Genomic DNA, 16070 nt, shown 5'->3' with positions numbered 1-16070 from the left:
ATACTGTTCTTCATCAAGGTTTGGGAATTTTATGTTGTTTAAGAAATTCTCTTGTATGTTAGATATATGGTATTGTTTTGCAGGGTTATACATATTGTTATATGTTGTTGTTGTTGTGACCTTCGGCTTTTTCACAACCTTCAATGAAGGTATGCCCATTCACGCATGTCTCCACACAGGAGACGCTCTAGCTGAGAACCGAACAGGACAACGTCTTACTGTGAGGTGACAACGTTACCGAAGCACCACCACCGCAGTAACTATATGTCCCAGAAAAAGTTGATTATATCATCTTTATTGTATAAATTTCTCTCTTTATAGTGTTTCTGGAATATTTTGAAGAGTTTTCTTTATATTTATCATATTTGCTCAGACCTTAGAAGGTGTTTGGGCCCAATCAGAGTATTTATAGATGAGTTTTAGCTCATTTAATGAGTGTTTATGTAGCTGTATTGAGTAAAGTTCTTTTTTCATGTCATATAATTTCCTTTCTAGTTCATGTGAGTAATGGGATTGAAGTTATTGTTCGATGCTGTTGTATTGCGTTTCAAGCAAGCTAGTTTGTTTTTGCTCTTGTTTTTTGTATAGTGAAGCTTTCTGTATTAGGATTCCCCTTAGTACTGTCTTAGTGGTTGCCCATTGAATATCTAATGGAATTTGGGTTTGCAATACATCCTGATCTGGTACAGCGGTAGCGTTGTTGCCTCACAGCAAGAGGTTCACCTGTTCGATTCTCAGCAGGAGTGCCTTCTGTGTGGAGTCTACATGTCCTCCTCGTGGTCGAGTGGCCTCTGAAAGACATGCGTGAATGGGCGTGCCTTCGCTGAAGGTTGGGCGTCGGGCTGGCAACTCAGCACCATAAAAATCTACTGCCAGTCATTAGCAGACCGGAGTTCCACTGTGGCGACCCCTAACCGGGAAAAGCCGAAAATACAAACAACAACAAACAATGCATCCTGATCTAGTTGTGTTATTGTTCTACTTATCTCCTCAACTACCTATTTTTGATTTAAAAGGTTGTTGTTTAGCTACCAGTTATAAGGACCATCCTGTTGAGAAGTTTGACAGGTTCTGTTAATTGTTATTGTGATTTTGGAGTGGTCAGAGATTATTCTTTTATCAATCTCATATTTTTGACATTTCTTGGAGAGATTAGAGGAGATCAGGAAATAATCTATTCTTGACCAGCTTTATGTGGAGGGGAAAGAAAGTGTATTTGTTCATTGATCTGTCATGGTCTATAGTTAGATAAGGGTAAACAAGATTGAGACTTTGTATGAGGTCGTTTAGGGCAGAAGTGACCTGGGCTGGTTGCTTTTTGTTTTTGTTAGAACTATCACTTAGTGGGGCGATTAGACAATTCCAGTCCCCCCCTATAATGATGGAATGTCTGGGAAAATTTAGGAGTAAGTTATGGATTTCATATATAAAGAATTGCTGATTTGAACAGGGACCATAGATATTCAAAAAGAGAGTATTATTTTTTGTTTGCGGATGTGTACTGGTGAAGAGACACCATCTGCCATTCGTGTCATAATTGTTGTTGGTTATGTTCTCATGGAAGGATTCTTTAATTATAATGGTTGTTCCTTTTGAGGCAGAGCTGTCCCATGATGAAATGATTTGTTTGATCCATTTTCTTGAACTGATTTTTAACCACTGATCTTTATTTAGGTGTGTTTCTTGTAAAAATATGACATTGGATTTGCTTTGATGAATTAAATGTAAGATTAGATTCAACTTTCTTCTATCACCTAGCCCATTTACATTCCATGTATCAACTATAAACATGGATAACTTGTGTCTGTTGTAAATTTATTAATGTGTGGTCTTAAATTATATTTATATTTATATGTACTTATGTGATTGTGTAAAAGGTGGAATTGCTTTTTTTGGTAACATGTATTTATTTAGGATGGCATCCAGCTTATCTTTACCTACCTTAGTGCTTGCCTACTTATCTCCTTTCCTTTGTGTGACAATATACTTTATATTTGGTTTGTTACTTATGTAACTTCTGGAAAACTTATTGTATTGCGGGTATAGGGAGATAATGAAAAAAAACCTTTGCTTCATTCCAAATATCACTAAACATTCCTGACATACATTGCTTGCTCCTTAATGAAGTAGACACATTGAAGCATGGTTGCAATTTTTGTAAATGAATCCACGGGTACGAGCATTACAAGTTTATACAGTGTTGTGGATTTTGAATGGGTGTATTGTGTTCACAATTTTGGATAAGATGCTCTTTATCAGTTGACTAAAATAGCTATCATTTTGCTACATCAGTTAAATATATCAACTTTTACTTCCCAAGGGCTTGAGCCTATTGAATCTAAGACCAAGGGGGTGTGCACATATTCAAATCTTGGTACCTTGTATTTGTCTTTCTCCTGCAAAAAATAATTGTATATGTGCATAGTGATATTTGTGTTTTAACTTTTGTGCGCATCCCTAATATGTAGTGTGCTTATAGTTTGAATTTAACATGTGTTAGTTGCACTTCCAAAGTCTAGCTTCCCTTTGAGTTTATTTAGGAAATATCCTTGCTAAGTATGTTTCCCCTTTTGTAGTTGGTTTTGTTCTGTTCTTTTCTATTGTTGATAAGAATCTAAATACAATATTAATTTTTAAACTGTAAGTAGTTATGTTAAAGTTATCAACTTGCTTGTTTATACAGTCATATAATAATGCCTGACCCATGCGAACCAACTAACTGACAGTTGCTTAAAAAAGTCTTTAGTTTCATGCCGAGTTGTATTGTATAGTCCTGTACTGTAAACTGTTTCATGTACTGGTTTAACTATACAAATCTTGCTAACATTTCTTGCAGCAAAAATGGGATTGATTGTATTGTTAAATGTTTTTAACTGTAAGTCAGTGTTAGCCTTCGGGGGAATTTTGGCAGTAGTCACAGTCATACTTGCTTTCTCCGTTCACATTATTATGCAGTACTTGAAGACTTTACATTATGCTAACATCCATTAAGCCAATATCAGTTTTTGTTAATTAAATCCATTAAATCTTCTTGTTAGAACCTTTTGCTCTGTATTGTGAAAGCTTTGCTTTTTTACTTTTCATAAATTAGTTATTTGTTACCTTACAGATCCTTTTCCTATTTTTGTATCAGGTTTCTCAATTCCGTGGATTCCAGTTGGTTTATAAACTGTTTAGCAGTCCTTGCAACTCCCAGTATTGCTTTGCTGTTCTTGCACTTTTAAGGAAGTTGTCTTTGACCTCCAATCTCTGAAGTGGTTTGAGAAAGTATTACTTCCTGTCTTGTGATCGTCTAAATGGCTCTTGGGACCAGTGAATAAGGTAAGTTTCTTGTACTTTTGTTAATTGTAAAATTCTTTTTTATAGTTAAAATTACCTTAATGATTCTTGTGTTGCAGCGTTTATCTTTTAATTGCTATGTTGACAGCTGTCAGCGGTATTGTGGGCTTAGTAACATTTGCAGTTATACATTCCTTTTGAGCAGATTGCTTCTGATTTTCAAGTTTAGTTTACATGCTGACAATGTATATAGAAATGCAAAGTTTGGTTGTAGCATTTCAGGTATGTGTCGTTTTTTGCCAGGGGATATTTGTCAGTTTATCTGCATTTTTTAATAGTAAGACAAGTTAGCGGTCATCATTTCAGTTTGTATTTGCCCTATTAAAGTAGATTTTCAGGAGCCCACATATCGAGCAAAAGCTGTTCATAATCCTTGGTGTTTATATAGTCTTGCCTTAAAACATGAATGTTACTTGCTGATTTGTAGCTTTAGCTTACTGGTTACTGCGTTGTACTATTTATTTTCCTCAGGCGATTTGCCAAAAACTTTTATGAAAATGTTCTTTGCCTGTAATTTGTTTTGTATTAGGTGTTTCTGGACTTTGTAACTGAAGGTGAGTTTCGCTGGGTAATGCATTTAAAAACGGATATTCTTTTTAATTCGGTATGAACAGAAGGGCGCTAATGCTTGACGTTCTTGCTTGATGGGAAGGGGGAGATCTTGTGTGATGCTTATTTTGTGGCCTCCATGTTAAGTTTCTTTTCTGTTTAGCTGCCATTAAAATCATGGAAGTGTGTGCAGCATTGAGTATTTTTACATAAATTTGTCTTGGTGTGGTTTCATCCTGAGTTTTCTGAAGAGATCTGTGTGCTCGTTTGATGGTCATTTCTTTTACTATGTTCTTGTTTTCAACTGTTGCTTCCACAATCTCTCTTATTATTCCATTAAGATGAGTGATCAAAAAATTCTGGCATTCCTCTTTTGATTATGTTGTTCATCCGGCTTCTTGCTCGATTAGTTTTAGCTAAAGTTCTTTTATGGCCTGTTTGTTGGTTTTTATTTTAGACTTTAAAACGTTAATTTCTGTCGTGTTTTCCTCCGTCTTAGTTTCATTTAGAGTTAGTCTAGCCACGATCTGTACAATGTTTGTTCCAACTGTGCTAAGCTTTTCTGAAAAAGCACAGATATCATTTTGTAGTGGTTGTAAGGCTGTTTTAATGTCTTCAACTGAGTATGTGTTGTCATTTTTTGATCTTAGAGATACTTTATTGGGTTCTTTCCGTGCCTTGGGTGTTTTTTGTCTCTTGCTTGCTGTGTCTTTTTCTGGAGACACAATTGTGGATGACTTAATTTTAATAGTTTGTGTTTCCATTTGTTCCTTACTTTGGTCCCGGGTGTTAGACATTTTGGTTTATTGTTTTCTTTTGTTGAATTTTCTTTCGAGGCCACAGTTGTTGGAAGAGGCCCTGCCACGAGGTCGCTGTCCCGAATACCCTGCTGTTTTAGAAGGTACTTTTATTTGTTTTTAGATTTATGGTATGAAATAAAGCTATTTGCTTGCTTCTTAAATGATGTAGCTTCAGGAGTTATGCAGGATTGTTGATTTACATGTTTGATGATGATGTGGCTAGGAGGCAGATTTCTTTTTTGGATTCTGGAGCAGCAGCCTAGTGCATGCCTAGTTGTCGGTGACCATCTTGGAATTCCCCGCTAAAAGTATTATTAAAGGGATCCATTAAGGTGGAGTGAAGTGCGCATATTACTCCACACAATGATCACCAGATGTGGAAAGAATGTAGGAGAAACAGAGAGAGTGCTGTGTGATGGTGTTTTCATGCTGACATGTCTCCAATCATTCTTGTACATATGTTGGCGATACATGACTATAAATAGTGTTTGAGAAGTGCACTCCATTGGGACTAACTGTTGACGCTGCCATGTCTCCAGTCATTCTTGTACATATGTTAACTGTACATGGTTATAAATAGTGTTTGAGGAGAGCACCCCATTGGAACTAACTGATGACACCGCCATGTCTCCAGTCATTTTTGTACATGTGGCTGCAGTGGCCTAATGGATAAGGTATTGGCCTCCTAAGCCATGGACTGTGGATTCAAGTCCCATCTGGGATGATATAATCTTGGTACAAGTACAGCATTTGTTATCACAAAAGAACAGGTTGTCACTGTGCTCTTTAAAGCTAGAAACACAGCATCAATTGGCCTTGATGGAATCTTCTGGTGAGACCATCTTTGTTCTAGTGGAGTGGAGAACAGCAACAGTCAGCCCCCTGCACAAGGAGGAGGGGCATTAACTGACCCAGGAAACTACTAGCCTCATATGTAAGGCTATGGAAAGGATAATCCTGGACCTGATCAACAATGACATAGGAAATCTCCAGACTATAAACCCAACTCGGTTCAGCTTCTTCAAGAGCAGGTCTTGTCTGCTCAGTCTGTTGGACTTCTTTGAGAAGGTCACCAAGGCCAATGATGAGGGTAAGACAGTTCATACTGCCTACCTTGACCTGGCCAAGGACTTTGACACAATACCCCACTCAGGTATTGTAGGTAAACTCTCAGAATTGGACATAAACCTCTACGTCACTAGATAGATAGCCAAATGTCTCACAGATAAGTGTCAGAAGAAAAAATTCAAACGAGTCGCATCTGCCTCAGGTGATGAATTTTCCTTTATTAGCAGCTAACCAGATTACACAGCATGTTGGCCAAGATGTCCGGTCTGGACTGATCTGATCTCCTCTGATCTGATCAACTTGTTTACTGACATCAACTTTTATACTGCAAGCAAAACAACTTTTTGTTACATTTCTGACCGTTGACAGTTGGCTATGAAAAACATATAGGATAAACATGTTTATCACAAATTACCTCAAACCCACAGCTAGTACAGAATGTTCAATTTAACAACGGTAGCTCAAATTTTCCAGGACACATAGCCTGCCCCAGTAAATTAACTCTTACTCGGCCGTGCGTCCTTATCCCAGGCTTCACTGAGCTATAACCAAATCTCTTTATTCTGAAATGCAGAAAACAGATATCATTCAGGTTCATAAGCAATGCTGCATTTTGTTCACAGATGAGGCCCATCTTTGATAGGCATATCCCAACAAATAACATGTTCACTTTGCAAGAACAGGAAAAAGACAAATAACAGTATGTTTTAAAACTTTTTCTCTTAACATTTCCCCCCTGAAAACACTTTTATTTGTCTTTTATTTCAGCAATATATGGTAAAACTAAGTTTTCTTTGCATACATTACTTCATTGGCAAGACAAATTTTTAAACTTCAAAAACATTTGCAAAGAGTCACATTTCAATGTATTCACTTTCACCAGTCTGTTGCAATTGCTGGTACATCATCTTCATAACAGCAGTATCAACCAGTCTTTGTAGAAGACCTCTGATACAGGGTATACAACAACAACCGCATACCACCACGATAGCCACAGCAACTCCAACGGACACCAGGAAACTGCTGATGAGACGACTCCATTTTCCAAACCACGCTTGTAGAAAATCTGTCAAGGGATTATTTACCCCAGAGTTCTCTGCCAATTTTTCCGATAACATCTCCAAACCTTTCAAAGCTCGAGTGATACTTCCCTCAGGCGCAGTGTTGTTTGGAATATATGTACAACAGAAAGTCCCAAACATCTTGCAAACTCTTCCTTCTTTGGCCAGGAGCATATCCAACGCAATTCGATTCTGCCATGCCACCTGCGAAGTGGCCTCCAGTTGTTCAGCAATTCCTTTCAATGCATCTTTGGTATAGTTCACAAAACGCTGCTGGTTATAGTAAATGTAGTTGATCCAGTCCACATTCTTATTAGGTTGAATCCAGACAAAGATGGATGTAAACCAGCTGCTATTTGGTTTATTGCTTTGTATTCATCAGGTACGCCTCTTGGCATGCCAATGCTATCGATGTAGACACCGTTACCAAAAGATTGCTTCGGTGCCTCTCTTTTCTCCTACTCAACCACTTCGGATTTATTTCAAGTTCTCTTACGAAATTGCTTTCTGGAACTGGGAAAATGTAGAATGGCAGAATTAATTTTACAAGTGCACAAGTTCCCTTCCAGGGAATCGTAAGCCTTGATCTGAGTTTGTTGTCTCCACATAACCACCACACGTCTGCTAAACTATGAGTTTGGTTCTCCAGAAATGGATTCCCATTGCCATTCACAGTAACATTGCAATAGTTCTGTCCCATATTGCCATAATTTTTCCCTGTGCCATCTCTGGAAATGCACATATATGAACCTGGATAGGAAATCGCTGCAGGCGGTTTCTCAACTTTGCTTATGACCGGAAAACGCTGAGTTTCATCTTTGCATTTATCTTCAGTTTTGTTGAAGAATAATTTCAACAGACACGTTAAGTTACCTTCATCTTGCATCAATGGGACTGTTGCTAATTGCTGTTTACCTTCAGCACAAGAAATACAGTTCTCACGATGTGCTTCTCGGGTACTATATCTAACCCAAGATAACCATTCATTATGGTGTACGAATCCCGTCTCGAGTAACAATTGTTCTTCTTTTGTGAAGGCAAAATCTGCTTTATTTGTAGCATTCTTAAGGCTTTGTACTTTAAGTTGGAGGGTCCCCAAAGGATCAGTTCTAGTTGGAAGCGACACTCCGATTCCATAAAGTCCTGAATCACTTTCTTGTGGTGACACAATGGTTATAGTAACTACTCTGGTACCTTGGAAATGCGCAATTTTTATTCTTTGTTGCCTGCTTTTATCTTTCTCTGGTATCACTGCACCACTTGTTTCCCATCCATTCACATCTGTTGACCACCAAACACTTGACCAGGACGTACAATCTCTATTGCACAAGTATTTTGCACGAGTCAAGAAATTATTATTGTTCCATTTAGAACAGTACAAAATTCCTTCACAAAGTTTCACCTTAAACACAGTAGTAACACCTGTTTGCGCTTGCAGCACCACCATTCCTTTTTCTCTTGCAACTGTTCCTTCTCGTATGGATATATTTACTTTCGCCACCAAAATCATCATTATGTGACAGTTCAAGTATCAGTTGAACATGGCCATCCTCCCTAAGGACTACCTCGCGCCGTTGGTTTCTTCACTGGGTTTGAGACAAACTAACCCCTATTGGGCTAATCCCCCTTTGTAGCCAGACTTTGCGCTCAGAGGTCCGGTGGAGTTTGACCAATATCAATGGCAGAAGGAAGAGCCTTGAGTTTTTTACAGTGGGTGATATGAATCCAAGAAGTCCTCTCAGCGATCTTTACAGCCGTAGGTGTCGAGATAAGTACTTGGTATGGGCCTTCCCACCTGGGGGATGACCAATTCTTTCTCTTCACAATTCGGATCCACACCCAGTCCCCGGGTGTCACGCTTAACAAGGTTTCATTTCTGGAATCTGCAAAGGAGTCATTGGTTACAAGAGATTTGACATTTAGCAGCTTCTTCATATAATCCGCTAGATCCTCACCCCCCTCACGTTATGCTGGCAACAATCCTTGCCACTGCGGGACGTAATATGGTCTCCCAAACAAAAGTTCAAATGGTGTAAGTCCTTTGTAGGAAGGTGAGATCCGCATGTACGGGAGTGCCAACGGAAGGCACGCAGTCCATGACCTATGTGTTTCTGCCATTAGTTTGCGGAACTTACTCTTCAAGACACCATTGTGTCTTTCCACCAGTCCAGCTGATTGGGGATGGTAAGCACAATGATTTTTGAGATCAATTTGAAACACTTGACCCAATTTCTGAACAATCTGGTTAACAAAATGAGACCCATTATCACTGTAAATGCGTCTTGGTAGGCCAAATCGGGGAATTATTTCTGTAGTCAGAAGCTTTGCTACTGTTTGTGCATTTGGATGCTTCACTGGAAAAGCTTCTACCCATTTAGAAAAAGTATCAGTAATGACTAAACAGAACCTTTTTCCCTCTGAGGGTGTCAATTCAATAAAGTCCATACAGAGTGTGTGGAATGGATACGGAGGGGTAGGGAATGCCTGCTGAGACCTCTTTACTCCCCCCGAGCATGATACTTTGTACATAATAAACAAGATAAGCAGAATTGCTTTGCATAAGTTGAAAACCCTTTACACCAAAACACCTTAGACACTATTTGAATCATCGTCTGTACTCCTACATGGGCAGGTCCATGGCTAACCAATGCCGCATACCTAAAAAGATTTGAGGGTAATACCATTTTGCCATCTGATGCCCTATACAACCTACTCTGTTGAGTGATACCATATTTTACCCAACGACATTTTTCCTTCTGTGTTGTCAATGTTTGCATTACTTTTAGTGTCTCTAAGTCTAAAAGTTGTCCGGGCTCCAAATCATTATCATGTAAAAGCAAATCATTTTCTTGAGCTGCCATTGTTGCAGCCATATCAGCAAGGGCATTTCCCCTGGAGACAGGATCTTTTCTGTTGGTATGTGCGGAACATTTACATATCGCTATCTGAAGTGGTAGTTGCACTGCATCTAACATCTGTAAAATTAAATCTCTGTGATTTATTGGTTTGCCTGTCACAGTAACCATTCCCCTATTCTCCCATAGTTGAGCGAAAACATGTACAGTGGAGAAAGCATATTGACTATCTGTATAAATTGTCACTTTTTTACCCTCCCCTAAGGTACAAGCTTGAGTTAAAGCCACCAACTCAGCTGCCTGTGCAGAATAAATGTTTGACAATCCTTTTGCCTCCAAAACTTCAGTTTCTGTGGTGACAGCATACCCTACTAGTGTTTTTCTTTGCTGATCCATCTACAAACAAAACAAGATCAGAATCTATCATCGGAATATCTGTTAAATCTGGTTGGGGAAGTACTTTGTCATGAATGCTCTCTAAACAAACGTGTGGAGTACCTTCTTCTGGAGTCGGCAAAAGTGTCGCCGGATTAATAGTAGTACATCTTTCTATGGTCTTATGAGGCTGTGTCAGCAGCACTGTCATACACGACAAATGTCGACTAGGAGATAAAAAGGTTATCTTATCTTGCAAAAGTATAGTAGCTACTGAATGTGGAACCCGCAATTGTAATGGGTGAAACAAAACTAATGATGCTGAGGCTTGTACTGCCATGGCGGCCGCCACCACAGCTTGAAAACAATGCAGCAATGCCCTTGCAACAGGATCTAATCTGGAGGAGTAGAAAGCTATCGGCCTCTGTTTATCCCTATGTACTTGTACCAGAACCGAAGTCATATATCCTCCCTTACAATCAACCATTTATACAAACGGCTTAGAATAGTTCGGAAAACCCAAAACAGAGGATCCTGCTATCAATTGCTTAATTCTAATAAATGCCTGTATTGCCTTATCTGTCCACTGTATATTATTCTTAGCCGCCATTGGAGTATCATAGATCATTGCGGTCAATGGCCCTACTTCCTCAGCATAGTTAGGGATCCAACTTCTACAAAAATTAGTCACACCTAAAAAGGACATCATCTCCCGCTTAGTCGTAGGCATAGGTGCCTCATGAATTGCTTGTTTTCTTTTGTTCTCCAATTGTCTACCTGCCTGTGAAATTAAATAACCCAAGTACTTTACTTGTGCTTTCCACAATTGTAACTTTTCTTTATTTACCTTATGTCCTTGCTCAGCTAAAAAACTAAGAAGGGCAAGGGTATCCCTTCTACAACTTTCCTGCGTGGGTGAGGCCAACAAAATATCATCTACATACAACAGAACCTGGCTTCCCTCTGGGGGAACAAACTGAGCTAAATTCGCAGCCATTTCTTGTGCGAATATTGTCGGACTCTCACAATAGCCCTGTGGCAATCTGGTGTAGGTGTATCTTTTACCTTGATAAGTGAATGCAAACCAAAATCTACTCTCCTTATGTAGTGGTATGGAGAAAAAGGCATTGCTTATATCTATGACAGAAAAATATCTGTGCTGAGGTAATAAATCATTAAGTAATGTATAGGGGTCAGGGACCACCGGTGCTCTTGGGATCACAGCTGAATTAACTGCTTGTAAATCCTGAACCAACCTCCATGACCCATCCGGTTTCTTTACAGGAAACAACGGAGTATTGCAGGGCGAATCTGGGCATTCAACAAGAATTCCTACCTGTTTTAGCTGCTCAATGACTGGCTTAATTCCTTCCTCTGCTTGTTTACTTAGCGGGTATTGGTGCTTACGAGGTCTAAAACCTGACTTTGGAGTTATACAAACTTCACCTGCTGTTTTCATCAGTCCTACATCCCCTTTACCTTTTGACCATAAATCTACAGGTAAGGCACTTAACGCACTATCTTCCTCTTGAGTTAGGAGGATTTGTCATGCCATTTCTGTTTTGTCATCCCTGAGGTGCACACTTGGTTGTGGCCAAGTCACCCAATTTAATCTTTGTACCTGGAGCTGTTGATCCTTCAACTGACTTTCGGACATTGTGTCCCAATTTGTTACCTTTTTCTCCAAATCTACCCAATGTGTCCCCACCGCTTTAGTAATTGAAATATGTGGGCTATAACCTGAGCGATATAAAGAACTTATTTCCTTGGTCAAAGTACAGGTCACTACTGTATTACCTTGCTTATCCCAAAACATAACATTCAAAATTATCCTTGCACATTTGTGCCTAAAGAATTCTTTTTCAAATTCTTTATCCGGACCAGGGGCCTGTCTGTAGTACATAGTACAATGTAAGTGCACCGCAACCTGCGGTGACCCGCTCCTAGATTTACTTAAAGCTAGGTTAATCAAATCTGTATCAACCCTCCCCAGCCCGTTTGAAATCAAGTCCTGGCTATACCAGTAAAACACGTCTTGTACTCCTTGTACCACCAAGCCATCCGCTAACCTTTTCACCTCAATGCCTTTAGGTGTGGGAATTGCCGCTATTCCAAACAAATGCATCAAATCTCTTCCCAGCAAATTAACTGGACAAACTTTCGATATAATTACCCTATACCTAACAGTTTGGTTTGTTTGCGGATCTGTGAACAATAGAGGATGAGACAGTGGTTCCTTATAGATTTTCCCGTTTGCCGCTTTCACAAGGACAAATTCATCTGTTTCGCAGTTCGGGGGTAGAACTGCTGGTCCCAAAAGTGTACGCGATGCACCTGAATCACATAAAAACTCCACTTTCTGTCCCTCAACCAAAAACTGTATCATGGGTTTTTGATCCAGATGCATAGCAATACCCAAATGTGCCAGGTTTATGACTTCACAGTCACAATCCCACCCTTCCTTAATTTCCTGGGTGTCCTGACATTCATCGCAGAGAGTGTCTGCCTCATCATCATCACAATCATTCTCACTTTCTTCTTCTCTACAGTAATCACAATAATGAATTTGGCACCTTCCTTTACTATCATATAGTCATGCGGAGCCCTTGTTCGTAAGCTGTGGGGGATGTTGCCACTCTTCACAGTCTGCAGCAAAGTGCCCACGTCTACCGCATTTAAAACATTCTCCACGTTTTAACCTCCCCTCATATTCCTCTGAATGTCCACCCTGTTTATACGACGTGTCCCATTTCGGGTCCCCACGTCTTTGTACGCCACCATGGCACCCTTGTCCCCTTTGGTCCTGTACCAAAAATATACCACCATCATCCCCTACTGCTAACACTTGTACTTTCTTTTTCTTTTTTAAATTGAAATGTCGCTCAGCATGCCGTGCATATTCAAACAAAGGTTGCAGTCTACATGTTCTGTGATCAACCATATGCTTAGTTATAAAACTATTTATCGGTGCCTTACAACCTTTAAGAAAAGCGTTTTTCAATTGCTGTTCGTACGGACTATCAGTAGTCTGATCCTGCGGAATTATCATTCCACAATGGTTATTGAACACTTCTGTCAATCTTACAATATAGTGATCTACAGATTCATCATCATTTTGGATGCACTGATTTATTACTGTCCAATCTGCTCTTGGACACCGCTTATCAGAAATACTCTTCAACAGATCAGTGACTTGCGTGTCTAACACCCCAGAATTATGCTTTAATGTAGTGCCGTCATCTGCCTTACATGTCCAAGTACCACAAACTAAGTGTCAATCTGGACCCAGGATTTGTAGCACTACTTGTTCTACTTCTAAACCATTTAGATGATAACTTAAATGCATACCAACTGTGTCCTCAGAAAACTTTTGAAAATTAACCTTGGGATGAGGAATACCATCCGTAGCTCGTTTTATATCCTCTCTAGCCCAGGGACAATAAACTAAAATAGTTGGCTCTTGTCCAACATCCCCTGCATGTGGGTTTGCAATTGTATTAAGGGAAGGGCTTCTGAGTCGTCAGAAAGTTTAATGGCCCAACGTCCTTGCCCTGCTGGTCCCGACCTTAACTGCATAGGTTGGTCTACCTGTTGCAAAGCAACCTTGGGTACTACGGGAATTTGCAGGTAAATTGGAGGGGTCACAGCGTTTCCTTGAGCAGCCAATAACCCACCCTGCTGTACAGATCCCACATCTTCAGACTGATATTGAGGAGGTTCTGCCGGTACAGCAGCAGCAATTTCCCCATACGGTGGGGCAGTTGCCTGCCTTTGTACCGCACAAACTGTATGCTCATCCTCCTTATCTAAAAATAAAGCTACTTTTCCACTTGGCACCAGTGATCCCTTTTGATTTATTTTTTCTTTTTCCTGGCACTGTTTTTCTTTTATAGCTCATTTATTTGCCTCTTCTAACCATTTTTGTGCTTGGGGAAATCCCAATTGTCTTTGTTTTTTAGTTCTAGTTCCCGCATCAATTTTCAAATCTCTAACCAATTTTGCACAGGCATTCTTATTCAGTGTACCATCAAAATCATATCTCGACTTCCACTTTTTCAAAAATTTAACATTATTTTTGTTTAAACCTTTCATATACTTAGCATCAACATTTAAACAGGCATCACTCTCACACTTGCAGCAACTCGAACCCATGTTTCCCCTAGATTTCTTATTTTACCTTCCTTTTTTTTTTCTCGGGTATTTAGGACTGTATCAAAATTATTTTACAGGGCTTATTATAAAATGGGACTATCTTAATGGGTGACCCTAACAAAATAATCTTAACAAGTAATCCTACCCATCCTTAACTAAAAATAAAACCTTGTCGACAAGATTAAATTAAATTAAAAGAAATTTATTTTTCATCCTACCTGAACCAGATGAGACTCCGTTTCCCCTTTTCGTTCAGAAACCGTCCCTCAGATAGGGATCAGAGAGCGGCCGGCCTCTTTTCAATGACAAATCAGTCAGAGGACTTTCAGTCGAGGGAATCTTAAGATGAGAAACCCTCACTTGCACAGGTTTTTCGGTCTCTCTGTCGGTCTGATCCATATCTTCATAGAGGTTTCCGGTCCGAAGGACCAAAATGTCAGAAGAAAAAATTCAAATGAGTCGCATCTGCCTCAGGTGATGAATTTTCCTTTATTAGCAGCTAACCAGATTACACAGCATGTTGGCCAAGATGTCCGGTCTGGACTGATCTGATCAACTTGTTTACTGACATCAACTTTTATACTTCAAGCAAAACAACTTTTTGTTACATTTCTGACCATTGACAGTTGGCTGTGAAAAACATATAGGATAAACATGTTTATCACAAATTACCTCAAACCCACAGCTAGTACAGAATGTTCAAGAAGTACAGAATGTTCAATTTAACAATTGTAGCTCAAATTTTCCAGGACACACAGCCTGCCCCAGTAAATTAACTCTTACTCGGCCGTGTGTCCTTATCCCAGGCTTCACTGAGCTATAACCAAATCTCTTTATTCTGAAATGCAGAAAACAGATATCATTCAGGTTCATAAGCAATGCTGCATTTTGTTCACAGATGAGGCCCATCTTTGATAGGCATATCCCAACAAATAACATGTTCACTTTGCAAGAACAGGAAAAAGACAAATAACAGTATGTTTTTAAAACTTTTTCTCTTAACAATAAGACACTTTGTTAGAGTGGGGGAATCCACATCCAGCAAGAGGTCAGCCACCAGGACTCAGTGCTGGGCCCCCTCCTGTTTAGGATATACTTCTCAGATGTCACGACAAATGCAGATAGCCTCTGGCTGACCAAATCTGTTGATGACTACAAGTTGGAGGCAGTCACTGACTCCTCAAATGATGTTGATATCCTACAGAAAGGTCTGATACAGACTAATGATTGGTGTCAGAGCCATGACCACAAACTAAATGCAAAGAAGTGCATAATAATACCCTTTGGGAAATCAATGTTTGTCCCAAAGATTGCCTCTCCTCTGGAATAGGCTTCCTATTCACATGAAGCAAAGCCCTTCCCTGACCATCTTCAAGTGCAGTCTGGACCACTGGATGGGAAATTGCAAATTCATTCTGGAGGGTGGCACCCATGTCCCTTATGGACAGAGGCAGTCTGTAAAAATTGTCAAAAGCCTGCTTGCTGACCCTTGTTATCTTTCCCCTAGGAACAGACAATTGAGTAAAATCAGGGTAAAACTAGCTAGACTTGTAAGGCCTGTTGAGCAGTTAGCCTAGTAATCTCCTATGAACCTATATGTTGATGGTACATGGTTATGAATAGTGTGTGTGGAGAGCACACAATTGGGACTAACTGTTGACGCCACTATATCTCCAGTCATTCTTGTACATATGTTGACAGGACATGGCTATAGATAGTGCCAATGATGTGCTCTCCTCAAACACTAACTGTTGATGTTGAATGGGAGTGGTCTGTGTCTGTGTGCCTACAAGCTCCTAAAAAACATAAGTTTTTATGTTGCTATAACTTTACATGGGTCTGCAGTTTGAAGCCATGGGACACACAAGATA

The 16070-nt window shown here is 39.7% G+C and overlaps 1 long non-coding RNA gene across 1 annotated transcript in view; it reads left to right on the top strand.

Moving 5' to 3' along the window:
* The window catches only part of LOC122787727, a 111362-nt gene that overhangs the window by 16024 nt on the left and 79268 nt on the right, over positions 1-16070 (top strand). The window contains exons 2-3 of the long non-coding RNA XR_006362593.1: positions 3134-3321; positions 4725-4789. This is a non-coding gene — a long non-coding RNA (uncharacterized LOC122787727). The remainder of the gene's footprint in view (positions 1-3133; positions 3322-4724; positions 4790-16070) is intronic.

The sequence above is a fragment of the Protopterus annectens genome, chromosome 13.part0 (assembly GCF_019279795.1).
Source record: "Protopterus annectens isolate FY-2018-M chromosome 13.part0, PAN1.0, whole genome shotgun sequence".
In the NCBI taxonomy this organism is placed as follows: domain Eukaryota; kingdom Metazoa; phylum Chordata; order Ceratodontiformes; family Protopteridae; genus Protopterus; species Protopterus annectens.
Note: the sequence above shows the minus strand (reverse complement) of the source record. Positions and strands in the feature narration are given on the sequence as shown.